The 26,003-nt window shown below is 40.3% G+C and overlaps 1 protein-coding gene across 1 annotated transcript in view; it reads left to right on the forward strand.

Moving 5' to 3' along the window:
- Cntnap2 (contactin associated protein 2) overlaps positions 1-26,003 on the forward strand; it is a 1,671,549-nt gene that overhangs the window by 1,017,944 nt on the left and 627,602 nt on the right. The gene's annotated exons all lie outside the window — the stretch shown is intronic.

Below are 26,003 nucleotides of genomic sequence, written 5' to 3' on the forward strand. Positions count from 1 at the left end.
CCTAATCTAAACTTGAGTATATGCTTACCATCAGTAAGTATTTTTATAAATGAAGTTAAAAGAATAGTATTTTTTCTCAGTAAACTTGAGTAAGATTTTTTTAAGAATGGCAATGAGGAGTGATTGATGTCTCTTTGAGAATAGTTTACCAATAAAAAATTGAAGTTATAAATTAAAAGCTCTGGCATTTAATCTTTTCTCCCTTACGAAAAAAGGCACTCCATGCATGAGAAACAATGAGAGTGATCATAAATCAGCTATTAAATCTGATCAAAGACAAAGGCATAGATATTCTTGCATTGAAAATATTAGTGAAAATAGACCAGTCAAGCTCCTTATATATCACCAGACATATTGACAGCCTTTACATTAGATTGTCAAATGAAAATTGTGTTATTTAATAATACACTTTTTGTGGTGTACTTCATGCAACTCCCTAGCTATGTTGCCTGAATCCAAATCACATTGAAGTATGTTCTTTAACCATTGTCACAATTCAGGGCATTGAACATGACTTTTTATTAATCTTTGAGCAGAAGTGCTTATCTTATTGCTCTGAATTTGGTTAAGTATTGGATAAATACTTTGAGGAATTAGCTATGATTACTTTCTATATATTCTGCACCTCTCAAACAACAAAAAAATACATTTATGATCTACTGTCCTACATAATGGAAGTTTTCAGCATCACAAAATCATGTGTGTATCTTTATCAAAGGATAACTTACCTTTCTTTTGGTGTACCAATGACTTTCATTGTGCTAGATTTTTCGTAGAGAAAATATCATGATATTTAGAAATTCATTTTAACTTCATCCTAATATCAAAAATCATACAAGGACAGTACAAGAAAAGAAAATTGCAGGTCAGTGTCCTTGATAAGCATAAGATATGCAAATATCTTCAATGACATGCTAGCAAATTTAATTCAATGGCACACTAAAAGCAGCCTACACCGGCAGCAAAAGAAGCTAACCCCTGGGGATGGAGAATGTTTCCACCTATGAAAATCAGTGGATATGGTGTAGCCTGTTAGCAGAAGAAGGGTAAAAATTATATGATCATTTCAACATAGGCAGAAAAACAGGCATTAAAATTGGCATCTTTTCACTATTGGGGGAAAAAACGACTTGATAACTTAGGACCAGAAGAATGTAACTTCAGTGTACAACAGTTCATATGTGACATGTGCATGTGCAATGTCATCCTGAACAGTGAAAGCTGAAACCTGTAAGACAAGGATGCCCTCTCTCAACCTGTTCATGTAATCCTGGAAATTGTGACCAGAAGAGTTACAAGGCATCCAAATCATAAAGAGGGAAGTTAACTGTCTCTCTCTAAGATAACACCATCTTATGTAGAGAAAATCCCAAAGACTTCAACAAAAGTTGTTAGAACTGGCAAATGAGTGTAGCCAAGTCTTTGGATACCAAAGGCAACAGAAAAAAAAATCAGTACATAGAGTAGCATGAGTATCTGAAAGTAATATAAAAAAAAAAATCCTGCAAGCAAAGGGATGACATTGTCCAAAAAGAAATATATTCGTTACCTGACTTAGGTAACTGTAACCCCTCTGAACATTAACTTTATCATAATAAGAAAAACAGAAAAATTTAAAAAAAAACCAAGACAGCCCCATTTAAAATAGTATTTATAAAAGCACTAATTGGGAGAAGAAGGTGAGAATGCAGTGAAGAATTCGATGTACAGCCTGCAAAACTAAGAGAAGTGTGCGAAGAAGTGGGTTGGGAGGGATGGATGCAAATATTAAAAGGTGTGACATTGATCAGGATGTAGTATATTTATATCTGCTTTGTTAAATGGCAGCTCCTATATACAACTACTTAAAGATCATGTAAAAAAAAACCCACTGATTTAACCAAGGGGGTGAGAGCCTTAACACTGAAACTAGAAAGCATTAATGACAGAAACTGAAAATGACAAAAACACATGGAACGATTTTCCTATCCCTTGGATTTAAAGTATTAATACTGTTAAAATTCCCTTACTACCTATAGTAATCCCTGGATTCGATGCAACGCCTACCCAATCCCCATGCCATTTTCCACAGAAACAGAATAGAACGATTCTAACGTTTGTGTGGGTCATGATTAGACAGAGCATTCTTGAAAAAACTAGAAGAAACATAAGAATACTACTTTATTTAAAACTATACTGCAAAGATATGTTCATCAAAGCAGTGTGGTTATTACTGCAAAAACCCAAATCGCTAGAACAAAAGAAATATAACATAAATAAAGCCATGAGTATATGATTAACAAATGTTTGACAAGGGCATGTGAGTGCCAAACTGAGGAATGGGTAGTTTTCTATAAATAGTGCTGGAATACTGAAAATCCACTAAAATTACCTCAAAATACAACTGAGAGTACAGCCAGTGGTAACAGGTTTGCCTGACAGGTGTAAGGCACTTGGTTTGATCTCTAGTATTAAAATATAATAATATAATAATTTATAGTTAATATAATAATACAACTGAAGATGGAGTAAAGACTTTAAGTGTTAGGTCTGAAACAATGACTTCTTAGAAGTCATGGAGGAAAAGCTCCCTGACATTGGCTTGACAATGTTTGTGGGTTTTTTTGGGTCCGGTCATGGGTCCTGAACTCTGGGCCTGGGCGCTGTCCCTCAGCTCTTCAGCTCAAGGCTAGCACTCTACCACTTGAGCCACAGCGCCACTTCCGGCTTTTTTCCTTCTGCTTATGTGGTGCTGAGCAATCGAACCCAGGGCCTCGGGCATGCAAGGCAAGTGCTCTACCACTGAGCCACCTTCCCAGCCCTTAACAATGTTTTTGTTTCTTTAGCTATAACCACAAAAACACAGGCAACAAAAGTGAAAATGAACAAGTAATACTACATCAAACCACAAAGCTTTTCTCCAGCGGAGGAAATAATCAACAAAATGAAAAGAGAACTATAAAAGGCTGAAAAGAGTTTCAAACCATATTGTCTCATAAGGAGATAATGCTTAAGATACATAAAGACTCATTCACCTCAACAAAAACACCAGAAACGTAAAAGTGAGGGGTGGGAGGGGAATAAGGGATTTCAATAGACAGTTTCCCAAGAAGATAAACAAATGACAAACAGACACCTGGAAATCTGCATTACTCACGTCCAAAGAATGCAAATCAAAACCACAATGAGGTATTATTTCAGACCTTTTAAGATGACTATTACCAAAGCAAAACAAAACTGTTAAGGATGGTTGTGGACATAAGGGAAAAGAAACTCCTAAATCTTGCCAGCGGTCATGTAAGTTGGGATAGCCATTATGGAAACATTCTAAGATTCTCAAGTAGAAATAAAATGACTGTATGATCTAGCCACTAGGAAAGGAAGTCTGCATGGCATCTCATTGAAGTCAATATATCTCTAAAAAAAAACCTCTACACTCCTTTCTTTATTGTAGCATTATTTACAATAGCCAAAATATATAAGCAACATGTTAGTTGATGGAAAAAGAGATTATTTGTATAGATAGAGAATGGAAACCCTGACATTTATGAGATCATGGCTGGACCTAGATGACATTTTGATAAGTGAAATGAATCACACAGGGAGAGACAAACACTGTGTGTTATCAGTGATCTAGATAACGTGAAAATAAACAGAAGTAACACTCAGTAGAAACCAAGAATAGAATGATGGCAGCGGCTGGAAGTTGGGCAAAAGAGAATGTGGAGCAGTTGATCCAAGGGTGCAAAGTTTCACTCGTAAGAGAAGTAAGTTTGAGAATTAAATGCTCAGCACGCTGTCTGCCGTGAACAATGGGGTACTGCCTACTTGAGGTTTGCTGGAAGAGCACATCTGAAGTGTTCTCACATTCAAAACAGGGTAATTATGTGAGAGGATAGATGTATTATCTTGATTGTAGTAATCACTTGATAATATATTATATGTAAAGCTGTCTCATCATATACTTAAATATACAACTTTGTCAATCATATCTCAGCGAAGCTTAAAGACATCGAAAGTAGCATGGAAAGTCAGGAATGCTGAGGACTGGATTCTACTGGATTCAGGCCACAAAGGGGAAGAGAAGACTTGAGGGGGAGGGAGGTACACCGAGCTGCTTCTTAATGATTCCAAGGGACGAGACACTTGGATTTTACATTTCTGGGGAAGACGTAACTAAGGACCAAATTTTATAGGTTAAACACAAGAGACAGGACCTCTTACAGGGGTTGAAAAGCTGAAGTCAGGGTGCGGGCAAGGTCACGCTTCCTCGGAAGGCTCTAGGCAAACTTCCTTTCCTGCCTTTTCTCTTCCAGCTCCTGCATGTGGCTGAGTGTTTCTAGGGCCCCTTGACCCTCACACACATCACCCTAATTTCTACTTCCCGTTGCATGAGGCCTTGTTGTCTCTGAGTGTCTTCTGCCTATGCTGATTCTCTTTCTCCATCCTTCTCTCTCTGTTCCTCTCTCTTCTTTCTTCTATAAAGACACTAATCATTGAATTTAGAGTCCACGTTAATCTGGAATTCATCCATGTTAACTAACTGCATTTAAAAATATCTTGTTTCCATATATAGCTGGCTGGTGAGGCGCAGGTGATCAGGAGGCTTTTTGGCGTGCTGTCATCTGCTCATGACCACGTGCCATCCTGCCCTGGCTTTCCCTGGCCCCGGGGCCTTTGCTCATGCCAGCCCCAGTCTCCCTTTTGAACTCTCTCTCCCCCTCTTTGGCCACAAGCTTTTTCTCTGAATGAACAGTTGACATCCTTTCTTCCCATCACTCAAACTAACAGTTAACTTTTTAACTTTTTAAAATGCCTTTGAAAATTTTAAAACATAATTTTCTTTTTGAACGAAATTTTCCAACAGCACTTATTATCTGGATGATGTCTCTGGCATTTACATGCTTAGTTGTTGTTGTTTATGTCATTCACAGTTTTCTTTCCCAGAATATTGTGTTGAGCCTTACAGTGGTTCTCAATTTTTTAAAACAAAAACCTAAGAATAAATCGTTAATGACTAACTGTTCAATTTTGAACCATCACTGTAGGTTGGAAGACCTTGACAGGAACAGAGAGGGTTATGTGGGTATTGAGTTTATTTTCTTCAAAATTCCATGTAAGGCCGTTGATGGGAATGTGAGGTGACATCCCCAACAGAAATCAGAGTGGAGAGAATCAACTGGAAGGTTCTGCAAAATCTAAACATAAAACTACCACCTAATCCTGGGCATATATTCAAATGAAAGTAACATCACATACAGTGTATACTTCTATACTTAGTTTATTCAGCAATTGATGAGTGAATAAGAAAATGAGATAGATGATTGATTGATAGATAGATGATAGATAGATAGATAGATAGATAGATAGATAGATAGATAGATAGACAGACAGATAGTAGTCATACAATGGGATATTAATCTGTAAAAAATGAAATTGTTTTCATTGCAGAAAATTAGATAGAATTGGAATTTAAAATGAAGAAGCATGCACATAAACCCACACACAGTGGACTGTTTAAGAGGGGACCAAAGAGTGTAGAGGGGAATATCAATGTGTATTATGTAAGATACGTAAAGGTTGTAATGAAATCCATATAAAACCTTAGTGAGAAAGAGAGGGAAGGACAATACTGGGATTAAGAAAGACAAACACAAGAGGTGAATATGATTCAGCACATTATTTTATAATATAACATCATAACTAAACTCCTTTATACAAAAAACAGAAGTCAACAAAAGCTGTAGCTGAGGAAGGAAGATCTTAATAGTCCAACTTACAGATTTAATAAAATGGAAGTTCAAAGTTCATGAGTCGATTTTGAGCCATTTGCTGTCTCCCTTGTGGAATCTGGGTCCTCCTGCTCTGCCTTCCTTTTAGCGTAAGTTCTTTCAACTCTAAGAGCACCAGAAATTCTAGAGTCAGGAAATGGGGCAGTGGACCAGCTAAGTCAGTCAATATTGACAGGCCTAGCAGAGGAACAGGACACAGTTCCCAGAAATCCCCACCGGCACCACCACCCCACAGCAGCTGCTATGGGAGAAACGTTAAGAAAGCTCTGAAAATCCAGAGGGGCACTTAGTTCCCTCGAGATGTAGGTAAAAACAAATGCTCCGAAGCAGTTCTGAAGTAATTAATTAAAATCGCCTTGTTTTATAAAGTCAATATAAAATAATTAAGAAAGCAGCAGGATGCCAGCAGCTCATGCCTATAATCTTGCTGCTCAGGAGGCTGAGATCTGAGGATTGAAATTCAAAGTCAACTCAGCCAGGAAAGTCTGGAGATTCTTATCTCCAAATAACTATCAAAAAGCCAGAAATGGAGCTATGGCTCAAGTGGTAGAGCACCAGCCTTGAGCAAAAATGCTGAAGGACAGCATCCAAACCATGAGTTCAAGCCCTGGTGCTGACACAAAAATAAAGACAAGATTAAGAAAGTTTTGCAACCTCAGAAATTTACTTAACATCACTAAAATAGTGCAGTTTAAACTCACATTATAATTACACGAATCTAACATACATTTGTATGGAATCTTTATCTCTCTACTATCTATAACCCATGCTATCTTATAAGTACATAATTTGTCTTTTTCTTAACAAGGGAAATAGCAAAGCTGATATCCCAGGTCTATTTGGTTAGTGGGAATCAGTGCCCGGGCCATTTTTGCTTATCGTAATTAAATATGCATATATATACAGATCACACATATGATGCAACCTTAAGCAAATGCCCACCAGCTTCATTATTTATTCATGAAAACACTGCAAAGATATACAGTCTCACACCTTCCATCCTGTGAATAGACAGAATAGAATCTAGGGCTGCAGAGTTCACCCTGAGCTTCTGGCTCAGAAACACCTCTCTCAGCACTCTCCCAACATTATTAATGGCCTTGATGTACAAACCCAGAATAAAATAGAATTAAAATCTAAAGTTAATTTCAAGCTCCATTAGAAATTAAAGGTGTTGGGAAAGAAATCAATATTTGCCCAGCACAAAATGACTAAATTCAAAGCAATTAATTCTATTATTTTGTAACTTCTACAAACTATAAAAGAACTTCAAGGTATAAAATGTAGGCTATGCTCACAAAACACCCAATGTGTGACAAGATATAATGGGAACAAATTCCGGAAACAATGTGCAAAAAAATCTATTTTATTACTTTATAACCACACTATATAGTATACACTCTAAAGAGGGTCTTAAAATAGGGCCAATTATTCTGTAAAATTCGTGACTATTTCTAGCAATTATCAACACTTGATTGTAAATCTGGGTGGATTTAAGGATAAAAGAACCAAAAGATTTATTTAAATGGGCTAAATGTATCCATTTGCTTAATTTTTCTCTCTCTTTTCCAGCTTCTTTTTCTTTTTTAATGTAATGCTATAGCTTACCAAACAAATGACTTTAAAGCACCAGAGGTATATCTAGTATAACAGATTTTCTCAACCTGCAGCTACAGGTCATCAAAGCCATGAAACAAACACTCAGGAAAAGCTTTGTCATGCCCAATGCCTTGCCTACCTCTTCCCTGCTGTTTCTTTTGGGCTGGGGGGGAGGGGCGCAGGAGGAGGAAGGAGGTAGGAAAACCTGACTTTCTAGAAGGATCTTTTGCAGATCCGAAAAGCTAGAGTCAGGCACGTTCAAATCACATGGTGTTGGGAATGTTCTATTCATTCTTTGCCTTTTCATGAGGGGTCCTGGTGAAAACCTCACATGAATGAGCGAGGAGAGGAGATAGGGTAAATAAGAGCAGAAAATAACCAAGGCCCAGAGCAAAGGAGAAGTCACACGACTCCTGGTGTGCCTTTGTCTCTCTGTGACAAATACATAAATAAATAAAGCCACTCTGATCAGACTAATAACAGCAGAAGAAACATGGAGGACAATGTAAGTCTGACCAGTAATGGAGATTCCAGCCATGGTTGGCAAAGCCTTATCTCCTTCAAGGTTCTGTATTTGGACACATCAGACAATGGCTCAGTCATCCCCTTACTGGGCCCTGGTGGCTCACGCCTGTCAGCTACTCAGGAGGCTGAGATCTGAAGATTGCGGTTCAAAGCCAGCACAGGCAGGAGAGTCTATAAGACTCTTATCTCTAATAAACCACCAGAAAACCAGAAGTGGCGCTGTGGCTCAAGTGGTAGAGTGCTAGCCTTGAGCTGAAGAGCCCAGAGACAATGCCGAGGCCCAGAGTTCAAGCCCCACAACCGACCCCCCCCCCAAAAAAGAGTCTTCCCCTTGACCTTTGACATGTGATCTTTTCTTTAAATTTAATTTTATTGTCATGGAGATGAATAGAGGGGTTACAGATACATATGCAAGGTAGTACATTTCTTGTTGGATTGCATGGACTTTCTCTGGAAGTGTGAAGTAGTTTTGAAGTTGAGCTTGCCTGGTCCACCACCCTCTACCTACTGCCTGTGTTGTTCCACTCTTCCGGTGTCAAAAACTTGATGGACCAAGTTCATTTCCAACCCTCTTCCCCCATTCAATCCTGTAATAGTCTAATAGGAGCGTGCATGCTGACTAAGACATGCCACCCAGTCCCCAAGCTGTCACTAAACTCTGGGTGTGGTAGTATCTATGTGTCCCTTGTGTTGTTTCTCTCTCTGTCTCTTTTTGGTATACTCCAAATAAATGATACTACTTAGCTTGTAAACTGCATCTGTTAGGCTTTCGGAGGGGATGTTTGTTCATTTGTTTGGTTTAGAAATCGATGCTTGTTATCAAGCTTCTGCTAGACCTTTGAAGAGGGTCCATTGGCTTTGTCCAGCATCCGTTTCTTGGGTCTCCCAGGACTGTGCATGAGCCTCTCTCCTCCTCCTTCTCCTAGACCTCCTCAGGGATCATCAACTGCCTCCCATTAGCAAGCACACAGGAACAGGTCAGTGAGCAACACTTCCTTAAAGGAAGTGAATTGAATCACAGAGGTCTAGAGAGGGGTTAAGCCTTAGGGATCTTTCTCAAGGAGATTCTTATGAATACACAAAGTCATCTGAAGACGTCCTCAGCCCTGACCCTTCCATGTGGCTTCTGGCTTCTCCACATCACCGCACTGCTTTCCTTGATCACTGTCCACACGGGCAGACTCATACGAATATGTATAAATGGGGCATCTATGTTTGTGTCTGTTGATCTTCCTTCTGCCAGCGGTTTTATTTTGTTTTGTCTGTAACTCAACAACTGTCCGCTGAGTTGAGTTTGGTGATGAGTTTGCTCCTGGCATCTCTCCATGACTGCTGCCTTGGCTGCGCTCTTATGTAGCCGTGCTCCCCACTCAGGACTCCTCCCTCAGGACTCCTCCCTCAGGACTCCTCCCTCAGGACTCCTCCCTCAGGGCTCCCCACTCAGGACTCCCCACTCAGGACTCCTCCCTCAGGGCTCCTCTTGCTGTCCTCAGACCTCGCCTCTGGCCCCACACACTTCCCCTTATGGCTTTCAACTATATATTTCTGAAGCGGTGTTGCTAGTCCAGAACATTCTGCTGCATTGATGTAACTGCTCATGACCAGTACACATCTGGACATTCTCTAGATGCTACGCATTTCAGGCCTAAAAGATGGATATATGAATAAACAGATAGGAGCATGTATGCATTACATATACATCATTTGTGTGTCTGTATTGTACATACACCTATGCACATGTATATATATACATGATAATATGTATGTGTTAAATAATATATATTTATTTTATCCATCTACACACATACTGTGCTACTCTTGGAGATACTACAAGGTTAGAGGGTAGACAATACTGAAGTGCATTATTGCCTGGATGGATGAGGATGATGAGAGGAAGCTCAGAGCAGCTAATGAGGTGTGGAAAGTTAGGGTACACAAGGGATTAGGGTAAAATATCAGGGAGGGAACCATTTTAAGAACTAAGAAACACTTTAAGAAATGAATGATGGGAATGTGAAGCAGATCCTGGACAGGCTGTTGGTATGAGTGTGTTGGAAGAGGAAGATGAATACTTCATCTGTGCAGGTAAAAAGGGAATACCTGCTGAACTTGGCTTGGGAAGAGCAGGAGGCTAGGGTCGGGGGTCGGGGTGGAGTCTGATGAAGGTACATCGGATGCGTAGGTGGGCATGTTATCACGAAACCCACTTGTACAATTAATCGATGCTAAGTGTTCAAAAACCTCCACGAGGGTCATGAAATGCTGTACAAGCTATACATGCCAAGTTTTGAGTTCGTATTAATGCATAATGCCCGTGCAATGTAATCACGACAAGACAATTTGCAAAGGATTACTGGACTCACGTAAAATAGGTGTTAATGGTTGTAACTGTTATCATAGGAATCTATGCCTCAACTTCAAACTCCATGAGGGTCCCAGTCCTGTGCTCCCAACTTAAAACACTAAATAGCGGAGGAAGCATTATCTCCTACAGTGTTGGAATAGCAGGAGCCTTTTCTGGCTTCGGGTGGATTACTTGTCTTTTCTGGGTTTTCACCCCTCTGGCAATCTTTTTTATGTCAGTGACAAAAGGTGGTACATTGAGTACATAATGAATTCAAATCCCCCATTTCTTTAAACGCTTCCTAGCATTTTTCCCTTTTGTTCTGATATCTATATATAATATTTAAAAGTGATACCAGAGCTGAGAATTCATAACATTATGAGTTCACTATTGAACTCCACATTCCTTGAAGAAAGAATTCTTTTTTTCAAGATGGTTCTGTTTTTTTTAATGAAAAAGCTAATTATCCCTTAAGCCAACTTTTTTTGCCTCTTGTAATAAAACTAGGAAGTAATTTAGAAACTTTCTAATAGTAAGTTAATGAGTTTTATCTAAGTGCCAGTATCATGTGGTGTTTATTATATATATAATATTATATATATAATGTTTCTAAACTAAGTCCACTTGTTTTTTTTAATTTATAGAGAAAGAGAGAGAGAGAAAGAGAGAGAGAAAGGGAGAGAGAGAGAGAGAGAGAGAGAGGGAGAGAGAGAGAGAGAGAGAGAGAGAGAGAGAGAGAGGCTAAAAACAGACTCACAGTTCCCCAAAGTACTTAATGGGAATATTTCACAGCTTCCACTCACACTGTAGAAAGCTCTTCGCAAAAAAAATATGTGACAGGAATCTGAGACAAGTCACAAGGGGAAATGGCAGCCAGACTTTTCTTTCTTACGTTCAGCTGCGAGTGTGGCACTGTAAACCCTTACCTATTTTCTCTGATCTTCCACTAATGGAGGACAAAGCAGAGCACAGTGCCCGAGTGCCCTGTGTAGTGAGAAGCAGAGGGGTCAGTGTAACCCAAATACAATTATCTCTCTGTGTGTGATCCTACTCAGTAGCTTCACGATGAGAAAGAAATCTATAGGATGGGATGTTACGCAGGATGTATGTTCTATCCATAAACATGGCGTGTAACCTCTGTGTCCATCTGGCACCTGTACCCATGGAGTTCAAAGATGCACACAGGTGTACGTAACTAATGCATAGAACCTACCCTCAACCTCGTTGGCAGATCCATTATTTTCAGATGGTCATTTTAATTCCTGAATGAATAGTTTTTTTGCTATTTTTGTTTGTTTCTGTTCTTTATTTGGAGATGATCTTGCCAAACTATCTTGTTAGGTTTTTTTTTGTTTTGTTTTGTTTTTTGATAGCCTAGGTTGGCCTCAGGCCTGAGACTCTCAGTCTTCCTGCTTCAGCCTCCCAAAGGGCTGGGATTGCAGTCAAGTTCCACATCACTAGACGAGGAATAACTTCTCTTGAAAGGGAGACTTTCACTCCTGGGCATTTATCCAACAGATCACAAACAAGGTTTTAGTCAAGCCAGCAGCACAACCATGTTTATTACAACACTATTCACCATAGCCAAGATACAGAATCAGCCCAGATTCCCCTCAGTGAATGAATGAATAAATAAAATGTTACACACATACACACACACAATGGAATTTTACTCATCCATTAGAAAGAAGGATATTGTACCATGTGTAAGGAAATGAAAAGATGCAGAAAAAATTATATTAAGTGAGGTGAGCCAGTCCCACACAAAGGTTGCATGGTTTCCCTTGTTTGTGGTAATGAAAGATTTCCCTCTACACCTATAAGTAAATATGATGGAGGCATGCAGGTGCTTACAAATGAGTTAAATGAAATATGGTAGACTCTAGGGAGAACTCAACTAACGTCATCCCTCAGAAGACAAAGTCAAGGCCCAACAAAATACGTGCCAGGAAATTGGTACTTGCAAGACAGGGAGTAAGGGGAGAGGAATAGGTGAATGAAAAGGAGAGAAGGGGGGAGAATATAATCGATAATTCATCGTATGAACTACAAAATGCAGAAAAATAAGGGCAGGGGTGTGTCAAAGGGGGTTGAAAGGAGTGGCATGATCAAGATGCATTTTATTCATAAACTGCTTTGTTAAACAGCAATTCTTGAAAGAGAAATCCGTTTGGAACATGTAAGCCTTTCATAGTAGATGTTGACATTGGCGATGTAAGGAAAGCGTGTACACAAGATCTGATGTCCCAGTCCGTGCTGCCTGAGGTCCGTGTGTTCTGAGGTCAGCTTTTGCTGTGTCAGCTGCAGAATATCCTGAGATCTGCCCAAGAACATAATAATAAATATATAATAATTACAATCAAAACAGTAGAAGAATTATCGTGATAATAGCACAGAGAGATTTCCCACAGGTTCGTGAAGTTACGTACTAAACGCTAAGAAACAGAAGAAATTGTATTCACCTCTAAAGTCCCATCCATTGACCTTAAGTCCTGATCTATTCTTGCCTTCTCTAACCTGTTTTTTGTTGTTGTTTTGTTTTGTTTACAGTGCTGAGGATTGAACGTTGCAAGAACTTTAGCAAGTGAGACACACCCCCAATCCTTTCAGTTTTAGCTTGCATTTTTTAGATAGGTTCTTACGCTTTTGCCAAGACTAGTCTCAAACTGTGATCCTTCTACCTTCATCCCTTGAGTAGCTGGGATTACATATGTGTGCTAGTAGGCCCAGCTAGACGCCATCATTTTTAACATTCATATGCACAATATTTCATGAACAAATATGATTTATACATGATTACCTGAATGTTGAAAATTAAGAAAGCATTTTAGCAGCCACAAATAAGTCTGTGGTAAAACAAATGCCCTGATGATCTATTTGGAAACTGTAAGTATCATGAAACAGAGTTAATATTATTGGATACAAAAACCTGAAGAATCTCATAACTCCTAAAGCCAGAATACCTACTTTACAAAAACTCTGTGTTTAAAAGGCATAAAATGCTGTCATAGTTTCATCACTGATTCCCCCCATAATGAGATTACAAATGATTTTGATTTTTTTTCATACCTTCATACATATATAATCTTAGATAAACAAAATAAGCTTAAGGAAATAAAATATTAATGTTGTAACAAACAATAAATGGGTTTCAGTAAAAATGCTGTGGTCAAGAGCATTTAGTGAAAACAAAAACTATTCCATGGTGTCATATGTTAAATCTCAACTCTGTCTATTTGTCCAAATGCCAAAATGGATTATCATTTTAAGGAGGAATCCACGATGGTTGCCTGTTGTGCAATGTCTCCCCTAAAGATCGTAGCTTCATGGCAGATGTAGGATGAAAGAATGTTTACTCTTGGTTAAGTCACTTTCCATTGTCGAGGCCCATTTTTTTCCCCTCTGGGGTTGCTGTCAGGCTGAGACAAGTAAGTTTTCCATGTACAGGAGGAACGCTAGGTTCACACAGGGATTCGTCTCACAGCCATCAGAGATGGAATTGTAGAAATCACATCATGCACATGGCTCCAAGTCAAATTGCCCAAGCAGAAAGCTCAAGCTACTCCTGGGCACAGCCTCGCTTCCGGTGCCTTCTTCAGCTTCGGCCAGTTCTCTCTGGAGCCCTGCCTTCCTCCTGTCTCCAGCATTCATCTACATTTAATCCCATAAAAAAGAAACAAAACAACCCAGAGCCTCGTGGTTTCGCAGGCATGCCGTGGGATAGGTATTCTCATAAAAAGATAAGAAATTATCAGCCAGGATGACAGGCCGGCAGTCATGGGTTCCCGCCTGTCAGTGGGAAGTATCTTATACCTAGTGACCTTCATCCAAAGGTCACCCACCAGCTTCCTTTACCAGAAGCCCAGAGAGCGCTGACAGTCAGTCAGCCCCTGATTCATGTCTCTGCGGGAGCCACGGAAAGGATCATAAATCTACTCAAGCAAACTCTACATCTGTTAAAGAAAAATACACTATTAAAAGTCATCCCTTTATAATATTGATTTTAAAAATGGGGGAACAGGTACTGAGAGTACATTTTGGCTATTTAGCCCCATGGTGATTATGTGTGTTTGTGCACACATGCAAGTATATATACACATTTGTGTATATGTGTATGTGTACATATATATATATATATATAAAATGTATCGATCCAAGTAAATAGATTACATATTGTATTCTATTGTATATTTTATATATAACAGATATATCTGTATTTGTATAGATTTAAACATACATACATTTCTAAGTGGAGCTTCTTTCTCCTACCCCCAAAATTCAACCAATGCTTAAAATTGGATGCTGACATACAGATGTTTTTTGATGTTTTCTTTCATTCACCTTAACCTGTTTGATAAGCCTGGAAACTACAGTACCCAGAACAAAGTCAGAAAAACCAACCTTCTCCCTGTTCCCAAGAATTCGGTCCAGTGGAAAGTTCAGAGCAATATAGGTTCCTTAGCGGGTCATGTGTTGATGGTGAGATGCAGGTGGGGCTGCCCCTCGATGGGGCGTGGCCCTGACCTACCTGACCCAGGTAGGCTGCCACCTGGTTGCAGGCTTCTCCAGCTCATTCCCCCAGTGGCTTGGGGTCAGGTCGCACCTTTGCCAGCCAGCCGCACCTCTTACCGGCCCCACTACTACCATCCGGGCTCTAACTCCATGGTCCTTTGCCTATCTCCATGCAACCACCTCCTGTCTCCCTTCCCACTCCTCTCAGAAGCCAGAAGGACTGTCCACCGCCACAGATCACACAGCGGCCTCTGAGATGCTATTCTGTGCCCCTCCATCTCCCGCTTTTCCTCATTATTCCCCTCGCTTGCTCACTCTGGTCTTTCCTTGCTTCCAGACACACTGGATGCTTGGTTCTGCAAACACATCCTGTCTGTTCCCTGTCTGTCTGAATCGATCATTCCAGAATTTCAGCAATCCCTTGCTCCAATGTTACTGTTCTCCTTGACAACCCTGCTTAAAATTTTAATCATCTCACTTGAGTTCTGTTTGTCCTACACTTTGTTGTTGTTGTTGTTGATAAGCATTTATCATTTTCTCAGATGTTACCTAATGCACTGATTTATGCTGTCTTGTGTACTTAGACCCTTCTCTAAATGAAGTCTGGGATTTTTTTTTGCCTGTTAGGCTCACTTTTTCTCTCCCTGGCCTCTAACAGAGTACCCAGCACATTTGTAGATGTTGGATGACATAAATTAACTTTTTTGTGTGTGAGGACAAACAAGTAAATAGTCTGGAGAGAAAGGTTTGAAATTAGATCTACAAAAGACTAATTCAATACACTTCTAGGTGAAAACTATTGAGGACTTATATTAAGATGGAAGTCTAGAATTAGTGTAAAAAATAATGAGAAGCTAAAACTAAAGCATGAGTTAAGTAGAAGTCCTAAAATGAATAACACCAAATACTTTCTTCCAAGAACATTAAAGTCTGATTCTATTACAGCAGGAAAGACATGTTTACAAGCCCTAGAGGAATTAATGGAAGTTTGTAAATTGTTGGAAATGTCAAGAAAAAAATAATGAAGTCTTTGCCATGTGATTTCCAAAACTGTATAAACAAAAATTCTCAGGGAATGATAAGAATTATCTACTGTTAATTATATGTTTTTGTACTTTTTTTTGTAAAGTTGCTCATGTATGGAACACAAAATAGACAAAATTAATCATAGGCTCAGGATGACTCACTGTGTACATTTTATAAATTAATTAGCTTCCTCATAATCTCTTCAATTAAAGTGTTAAAGCATTAGTTTCCTGCTTACTTCAATGTGAAAATGCTGGTTGATTACAACACATTGTCAGGGGCCAATATTGCAATTCTGCTTGCATGTGTCAGGGAAACAAAACTCTTTCAGAATGGATTTGCAAATCCAGCCTTCCTAAGTAGGCTTAGGTTATGACAATATAGTTACAGTTCATAAACACGCTTACCCTTGTATGTGCAAGCAGATACCAGTGTATGCACTTGTGCATTGTTCGTGGCATTAGTTTTGGTCATGACATCACTGATCTATTTATAGTCTATACACACCAAACCTTTCATTCCAGGTGTTATCTTTGTTTTAAATCTCTATGTGCATCATTATACCTAGATCGATCCACAAGCATCTTTGATTCAGAAAACAAGACATGATGAATTCTTTTGGTGATTCTAATTGTATTACCTTTAAGTAGTTGTATAGAGGGATTACAGTTCAACGTGTCAGCTTCTGTCTTCATGGCATCTTGATTGGTGTCACCCCTTTCGTCATTTCTCAGATCTCTCCCAACCCCACTCATGCCCTCAACTTTCCTAGTTTCATTTTCACATATGTAGAGTGGTTGTTAGAAAAGTGGGTGTTCTCTTCCCATCCTCTTTTGTCCACTCCCTTTTCCTTGACTCAACCTCCTCTAGGACTTATGGAGCACCAGCTTCCCAGTGGTATTCATCTTGTGACAACTGTGAGTGAGTGGTCTAAAGCAGTTATACCATTGGAACTCTCCATGGGCGATGAAATCTGTGAACATTTGGAATTAGTGATACTGGGATGGATGAGAAGAAAATTGTGAAACTGGATCTGAGGGCATTCACAGAGTGATTCCTTATATGGGGCTCCCACTAGAGACAGGAACATGCCCCTCAGTCAACATGAGGGGCAGAGAGAACCACCCTTGCCCAATTTAACCCTGTGCTGAATGGGTAGTGAAATCTTGGGAAAATTCATCCAAATACAGACATCAAGACAAAATGGCAACTGTGGGAGAAAGCTATGGGCGGGGGAAGGGACGGTCCACTGGAGTCCCAAGAGATCAATTCACTGCTGTCAGGAACATTCTTTCTACACATAACTGGGTTATTTGGCAGTTAGGAGTAGAGCCCAGGACAACAGAGGCTTCTCCAACATTTTTTGTCATTAATTGTATCTCTGTTAAAATGTTTGACTCATGAACCGGACCCTGAAGATTTCAAGTCCATATAAAGTACTTAGAAGCCAACGTTACATAACATTCAAAATAATTGTAGACCATTTTTACCCAATCAAAAGACATAAAATAATTATCTTAGAAAAAATACTTTTGTGAAGATCAGACATGTAATCAAGAAAAGTTTGAAAGAATTAGAAGATATAAAGATATCTTCTTTTGCATTATTACCTAGAAATTGTTTTTACAACGTATTTTCACCTTAGCTCAAGTTTCTTCATAGGGAAGAATGGGAGAGGTAGTTTTGCAAGACTTCCTTGAGTCGCTTAACTATGAAAAAGGGGTTTCTTCCCTTTGTACTGCCAGGATCATAGGTTATAGCCTTCCTTTAGCATTACATAATGGTTCAGTTACTAATTATTGTCCAATTTTCCTATGTATGGTCTTCATGTGTCCAGCTGGTATCAGCCACTGATGCTTAGGTCAATCTGTGGAAGTGGTATAACTTTGTGAGAACTTATTAAGAGACAAAGAAGGAATGATGAAATCAGCTGGTGGGAAAATTCTAACAATGGGGTGTATGGACAATTGACAGCTGCAACAGCCAAGCCTTTCCACTGGCAAGCCAGGTAGACACAGGAGATAGAAGCTATTGGAAGACCTTACCCTTAATTCACTTTTTCTTAGATCAGTCTTATACATCACTGAGAAGCAGGGCCTATCTTCAGTAGATATTTTCTAGGATGAAGAATCAGAGAGCACATACTGGAAAAGGACACTGCACATGCTTCCACATGTGTGTACACACCCACACACACACACACACACACACACACACACACACACACACACACACACACACTGGAAACCAAAAAGAAACAGTGATAGAATTCAAGAAAGAGCATAAATCAGCAAGCTGTGCCCTGAAAGGTACTGCCAGTAGCTGGAATTTCACATGTGCTGGGAGACGTGAAGTTGTGGTTAGTTATTGGCAACTATACAGGGTTAGGTTTGTCTCCAGCATGTGCATTGCTAGCAGGGGCTCTACCTGGATGGTAGGAAGAAGCTAGACATCAAATCTAAAATTTAACTCCTGGTCTCTTATTGTAGGAGGTCTCAGTTTCATGAGATTGTGTTTCTTTCTTTCTTTCTTTCTTTCTTTCTTTCTTTCTTTCTTTCTTTCTTTCTTTCTTTCTCTTTCTTTCTTTCTTTCTTCCTTTCTTCCTTCCTTTCTTCCTTCCTTTCTTCCTTCCTTTCTTCCTTTCCTTCCTTCCTTCCTTCCTTCCTTCCTTCCTTTCTTTCCTTCCTTCCTTCCTTTCCTTCCTTTCCTTCTTTCCTTCCTTCCTTCCTTCCTTCCTTCCTTCCTTCCTTCCTTCCTTCCCTCCCTCCCTCCCGTCTGTCTGTTCTCTTTCTTTTCCTTCTTTCTTTCCTTCCTTCCTTCCTTCCTTCCTTCCTTCCTTCCTTCCTTCCTTCCTTCCTTCCTTCCTTCTTTCTTTCTTTCTTTCTTTCTTTCTTTCTTTCTTTCTTTCTTTCTTTCTTTCTTTCTTTCTTTTTGTTGTTGTTGTTGGTGGTGGTGGAGCTTGAATTCCAGGTGTGGGTGCTGTCCCTGAGTTTTTTCACTCAAGGCCAGCACTCTACCTCTTTAAGCCACAGCACCACCTTTGGTTTTTCCGATGATTAATTGGAGAGAAGAGTCTCATGGACTTCCCTGCCAGGGCTAGCTTTGAACCTTGATCCTCGTGCCTCCTGAGTAGCTAGGATTACAGACCTGAGCCACCAGTGCCCTGCTGGGATTGCATTTTTTAACCTCACAAGGAAACATTATATTGGTCCGTCATAAAGGGAGAAAAATAAAAATCCTCTCCACAGGAAGCTTCCGTACATGTGTTTTGTAAGCTACATTAATTTCAGAGCTTTCTATTCCGGTATGTGTTTTGCTTCTGGAACTCAGTTTAAAACAGAAATTAGTGGGGCAGAAAGAGGATTTCAGGATCTCTAAGGATGAGTATTACACAGAATATGCTGAAAAGAAAGTCATTGGAAAGGGTGGGCTGATGACTACGCCTTCTGGATGTATCTTTCATTTGGCTCCCAGTGGGACTTAGGGCAAATAATATATTTCTTAAGATTTCTGTCTTTACTTCTGAGCTGCTCAGGAGGTAGGAGCAAGTCAAGAAGACTCTACCATCCCTTCTAGTGATAATATTCTACTAGGAATTGATTCTATAATCAGCTGTCTGCAGTGCAGATAGGAAGCTTGGGGTAAAGTTTTACTCATGGGGACTAAAGCAGTGACAAGTGGCATATTTAAAGAAAAAGTATATGTATATATAATCAGCTTGAACAGTCTAATAGCGCTTTAGCGCTCACTGCTTGAAGGAATGATTTTTTTTTAACAAGGTCATGATTTTAAAGGCTAATACTCATTTCTGCCTCAACCATAAGGACTAGAACCTCAACTATATAGGTCAAGACATTTCAAGATACATTTCACTGTGAGCCCATCCAATCAATTAGGCTTTTAAAATGAAAATGAAAACTTCCTTGAGTTCCCTCACAGTAGATAAAATTAGCGCAGCTCAGGAAAATTGAAGAGTCACACATGTAGGATTAATACTCTCCTACCAGAATGTCAGGGAATAAAGAGATTTCTAAATAGTTTGATCTCTCTGGTTAACATTCGTTTGATCACAGGCTGCATTTTCCCTATGCCTTAGAGACTTTTAACTATTGGTTATACTAGCCAATAGGACAGTATATTCTGATTTCTATGAATTATGTAAGACAGATACATCTTTTCACAATTATAGTTCAGAAAAAAATAAAGTTTATAAATCTGAATGTTTATAACCATAGTTCCAAAACTATGAAGTTATAAAATTGAAAACTCAGTTTAAGTCTTCCCAGGATATCCACATACCTAGCATTTCTGCCAGAAATGTACACATACATGTATATATGTATATATATATATATATATATATATGCAAATTCTCATTGTAGTATGTGTGTGTGTGTGTGTGTGTGTGTGTGTGTGTGTGTGTGTGTCCGTGCACGCATGTGCGTACGCTTCAAGGCCAGGACACTGTCTCTTAGTTTTGCTGCTCAAGTCAGGTGCTCTACTACTTTAGTCACAACTCCACATCTAGCTTTTTAGTGGGTTATTGGAGATAAGAGTCTCCCAGCCTTTCTTAACCATGCTGGTTTTTATCTGGATCCACAGATCCTAGCCTCCTGAGTAGCTAAGATGACAACTGTAAGACACTGGTGCCTTACACTGCTTCACTGCATTTTTAAAATGCATTCCAGGAGACCTGTTATAAAAATATAGGTAGCCTTTGCCAAGTTCATCCATATTCTCCTGCAGAAGTTAAGTTAGACTGGCTTGAGTCTTACTCTTCGCATTGGATAGGATGGCATGGACATATAAATTAACCTTCCAACCAGCTGGCCCTTCCCTGAATGCTTCCACATCAGGGAAGTTGCTTTGTTACACATTTGATTTTCCCCAAGGCAGACTCTGTGTCTCAGTCATTCCTTGGAGATACTTTGCATGGGAGATTATCCTGAAGGACTAAGTGGAAAAGTAGCAATAGGGAGACAAGGGAGGGAGGAGACAGTAAAAGGTAGTGGGCAGGGGAGTGGCTGCTGACATCACGGGGTGTCTCCGACACTGTGTGGTACCCGAGGATGCCAGGATCTAAATTCACCTTTTCCCATTGGTCAGGGTGACTCTGAGGCTCTTGCATATCATACGCTTCCCGGCCGTATTTGTATGCGGCAAAACAGATTCCAAAAATGACTATGGAGAGAGACAGGGCTCAAAGACTCTCCTGCAGCTGAACTCAGAAGTGTGCTCACAGACACAGCACCATGGGTTTCTCCATGCAGAGGTATCACGACCATGGGTGGCCCATAGAATAGGATCTTTGCTAATGTCAGGTTGGCATGACTCGTGGCACTCAGCTCAGAGAAGGATGTGGAATTGTGACTGGCACGTATTTATCCCTCCTCTAATCTGGCTTACCTTTGTGGTCGACCTTGTCTCTCTCTATTATATGTACCCCAAATATACACATAGAAACAGACTGGCTTCTCTTGTTCTTTTTGAATGTCTTACATGCTCTTGGTCCAATTATGAGAAGACTGAAATCTCTCTTCTAGTCATTCTTCTATATTCCTGGTCCAGGGACCCAGTCTGGCCATACGCAGGAATGGTAGAAATAGGATGCGTGTTGTTCATCCTTAGGAAGGGCTGCAAACCCAGTTCCATATGTAAATTGCACTCACAGAGATCAAAGTGCATCAGTGTCCTATCAAATAACAACGCATCCATGCCAATCTCCTGTGCTTTTATAAAATGGCACACATTGGTTGAGCCCAAATATAACATTCAATCCAGTAGCCCTCTGGAAGCACCAAGATATGCAGAAAAACTGAGAGTCACGGGTGGAAGCCTGTTGTCTTTTATGATATGAAGTGGAATGATGTGTGGAAAAGTTATGCAGATTGTAAAATGGAAAAGAGCTGAGCCCACTTTAGAATTAGATAGCACAAAAATGTGAGCATTCTGGCCCCATCCATCCACTTTATCCTATTGAGATCTGGTAGATTCTGAGTTTAATGGCACCACAGGATGAAAAAAAAATGATACTGGGCAATTTGGATTGCTTTTGTACACATGGTTCTCAGGGTACAGTTAAATCTCCTTTTCCCAATGCAAATGGAAATTAGCAAATGTATTTGACTAGTATTTATGCATATTTGGAATCCAAAAATGAATCCTAGCACATTAAAGAGAAACTAACAAGTCTCTCTCCCTCTTTTCTCCTTGTCTTCCTTCCTTTATCTCACCATTCTTTCCTTCCTTCCTTCTTCCCAGCTCTTCTTCCCCCTCCCTCCCTCTGTCCCTCCCTACCTCCCTCTGTCCCTTCCTTCCTTCTTTCCTTCCTTCCTTCCTTCCTTCCTTCCTTCCATCCTTCCTTCCTTCCTTCCTGTTACTGTAAGTCCATCACACAATCTGTTCTAAGAGCAGACAAGGCCTTTGCTCTCTTGATTCAAGAATGATGTCTGCTGACTCTATACCATTGTATATTTTCTGAGAGCTGTTCCCATCTTGTCCTTCAGCACAGTGATTTAAATTCAGAAAAAAAGGAAAACAAACTGAACTATTATGATCTTACCGACTTCTTCAAAAGCAAAGGTCAGAGAATCAAGGGAGTGAAGGTTTGATAAAAATAAAAGCAAAGTATGCATCTTTTTCCTGTGTTACAGATTTCTATAAAGTTTTATCCAGTATATTCTGGATAAAATTGTTTTTTTTTCCTGATCATTTCCATAATGCTTTGTTCTATTACAGAACACAGAAATATATTCTGCATCCTGGGACATTGCAGGACTTCACCAGGGGCGAATGGGTTTCCTGTGGCAGTTTGAACTCAGGGCTTTGCCCTTGCCTGGCAGGCCTCCACCAATTGAGACATATGTCTTCCGTCATTGTATGAATAGTGTCAAATTTATCACTGGATTGGCCTGGACTTGGATTCTCCTATTTATTTAGAATCTCTGCAGACTGTAATGACAGGCATGAACCATCATACCCAGTGTTTCATTGGTTGAAAGGGGGTCTCCAGAACACTTTTGTCCAGACAGCCTTGACCAGAGATCTGATCTTCACTTCCTGGATAACTACAATGACATATATAAGATTCTGCACCCAGCTTTTCTTTTTAAGTTTCATACTTAAGTACTCATCCTCTTCCCCATTCCCTGAGCCTGCAGTCCAACAAGGACTCCTTAATGGCTAGGAGAGGTTTCAGTTAGTCACAGATCTGCTGATTCAGTTGTATTTGTAGTAATAAGCAACACTTTCAGCACATGATGTACAAGAGTGGCATTATTCATGTTAGTTACACTGAAGCCAGTATAATTGGAAGTACAGCATTTACTTTCTCTCACCATTTATAGATAAAGAATCAGAGGTTCAGAGAACTTACTAACATGGTTATTAGGCCAATTCCCTATTACATGGCTGAGAGAGATCACCATTGCTTTTTATTCTGTGGCTTATAAAATTAGATAATTCCCTTCCTATTTGAAGGCTCAGCCCAATTTTCAGTCATTGTGTATGCCTATGCTCTTGGACCACTGGGGTGATTTCAAACCCCAAAGGATATTTTGCAATGTCTGGAGATGCTATGGTAATCACATTTGGTAATGGTGATTTGGTGATGGGGTAGGAGGGATACCACTGGCACCTCCTCTATAAAAGCCAGTGTTGCACACAAACATCTTCCAAGGACAGCACGGTCCCGCAGCATCAATGGTGCTGGTATCAACCTGCAAGACTGAATATTAATGGCAGCTTGGACTTAGATCAGTTGCTGTGCTACCATTTCGAATTTTACTTGTGAAGAAGATGGCTCTCCAATTCCCCTAACCTTCGCAGAGTGCAGCCAAAAGGGCCAGTAGCGCCCTTTCAAAAAGCGAAGCTAAGGCACCCCTCCTGGTATTCTGAATGCCAGAGTGACTTCAGGAAGTGACTGGCACTTTTGGCAGGTCTCAAGAAAATTACTAAAACTTGAGTCTTCCCTTTCAAAAGAGAAACAAAACTGGAGTCTTTTTCAGTGATGCAAAACTTAGAGATTTCGTACAAATTAAACTTCATTTCAAAAATAGAACTTTTGAGGTGAAGTCAAATTGCATCCAGATGCGGTAGGAACTGGGGTGGATGATAAAAAATTGGCAATGCCCTCTGAAAAGCATCTCGAAGGGAAAGAACATCAGTGACAAAGAGCAGTCCCCAGCCATGCTGCCCTTGCTTGAAGTGTGTTGAGTGGCTCTACACGGCTCCTCTTTCTGACTTTACAGTTGATTGCTGAAGATGTGAGACATCAAAACTGTGGCCAAGTATACCTCCTCACTCGCGCCAATTCAAGATGGTGCCAGCAGTTGAGGGATGGAGTTTCCAGTGGGCACAATGGCTGGGGGTCCAGGGTCCTGTCCATCTCTAGCTCCCTGGCCCCCTTTGAGTCTCTATCCCCCTACCCCAAGTTTGGTCCTTAGCACACATCCAGACTCTAAAGGCTAAGTACAGTTTGCTAATGCATTGATTACAGGAGGTGACCAGCAGCTATGTCAGAAACAACTAGGTTACAAAAGTAGAATTCAACAGTCCTGTGGGGTAGGTGGATATTTATCACTGGAATCTCAATTTACTTGCCAATCTTGCAGCTTTCATTTTTCCCCCTGTAAAATGAGGAGCTAGTCAAGATAATCATGGAGACTTACATTTCTTCCTCTATTGATAGTCCACTAAAGGGAAGAAGGAATAAAAACTTTCTCGAATCTTGGATGGCTGCTCTTCAGCCATTTGGTTTTCAATTTCTTTAGTGGGTAAATGGCTTCCCCTAAAATTCTAATCGTGTATGAGTATGTATTGGAAGTAAAGTTTTATGAAGTGCCTTCATGTGCTTGATGCCTTCGTTCTTCTGTGTTGCACTTTTCTTCTCCAATTAGATCAAAGCACTCAGCTGGGGGTGAGCAGTTGGGAGGAGCAGGGGCTGATGGTGGGTGGAGCAATGAGAATGCAGAGAGGAAGAACAGGTTCGAATTTACCCTCTGTGCTCAGAAAGGGGCTTTCTAGACCACAGCAAGAGACAGTGATAGACTTAACGCTGACTTGCCAAGAGAAAGGGATTTCCTGAACTCCTTTATCTTCCTATTTCATATATCAGCAGGCAGCCCTAGGACACCAGTTTCACATAAAACAGGTTAAAACCAGACAGGATAAAGACGAGGGAAATCCATACCCTCGCCCAGGTAGAGGAAGGAACAAGTCTCAAAGGCTGAACTTTCACATCACTCAGCCAGGCGGGAAGCCAACTTCCTAAGGAAACTTTTTCTATGACTGCATCTTACCCAGTATTCCAGATGAGAGGAAGACTTTGGGTTTCTTTTCTTTGCATTTCAAAACTCAGCTTCTTATTTAAATCTCTCTCTCTCTCTCTCTCTCTCTCTCTCTCTCTCTCTCTCTCTCTCTCTCTCTCTCTCTCTCTTTCTCTCTCTCTGTCTCTCTGGTTTATTTTTCATCTATACAAATTGAACTATTCACTAATACATCAAACACATATTGAACATCTTCCATGCTCAGGGTTTCAAGAGCCTGCTACCATGAAGTGTTCTGTCTAGTCGGAAATAAACAAGAAAATATAATTCCAGGCCATAATAAGGTCTGGTGTGTGTGTGTGTGTGTGTGTGTGTGTGTGTGTGTGTGTGTGTGTGTGTGTGTGTGTGTGTGTGTGTGTGTGTGTGTGTGTGTGTGTGTGTGTGTGTGTGTGTGTGTGTGTGTGTGTGTGTGTGTGTGGTGTGCCCATCTTGGAGCTTGAACTCAGAGCCACGGAGCTTTTTAGCTCAAGACTAGCACTCTATCACTTGAGTCACAGCTCCACCTCCATCTCTTTGGTAGTTAATTCAAGGTAACTGTCTCATGGACCTTCCTGCCCAGGCTGGCTTTGAACAGTGATGCTCAGACCTCAGCTTTCAGTGTAGTTAAGATTACAGGACTGAGCCACCCCCACTCAGCAGCTGTGATTAGTTTTATGAAGTCAAACAAGGCACCACCTCCTAGCCCATTTCTTCACTCTATTCCACCAGCCCAAGGTTCTGTGACCTCACATCCTCTCCTAATTCCTTTCTTTTTGGCCATTACACTACAGGTCCTAAAGCCTGAACCAATCCCTTCCTTTTTCTAGAGTAGCATCGGCTCATGCTGAGTAGCATGAGCTCCTTCCTGGCTTTGACACTGGCCTCTAACTTCCATGTTCTCCTTTTCCTGGCCCTAACTCT

This window comes from Dipodomys merriami, unplaced genomic scaffold (genome assembly GCF_024711535.1).
Source record: "Dipodomys merriami isolate MVZ:Mamm:240054 unplaced genomic scaffold, mDipMer1.0.p SCAF_5, whole genome shotgun sequence".
Taxonomy (NCBI): domain Eukaryota; kingdom Metazoa; phylum Chordata; class Mammalia; order Rodentia; family Heteromyidae; genus Dipodomys; species Dipodomys merriami.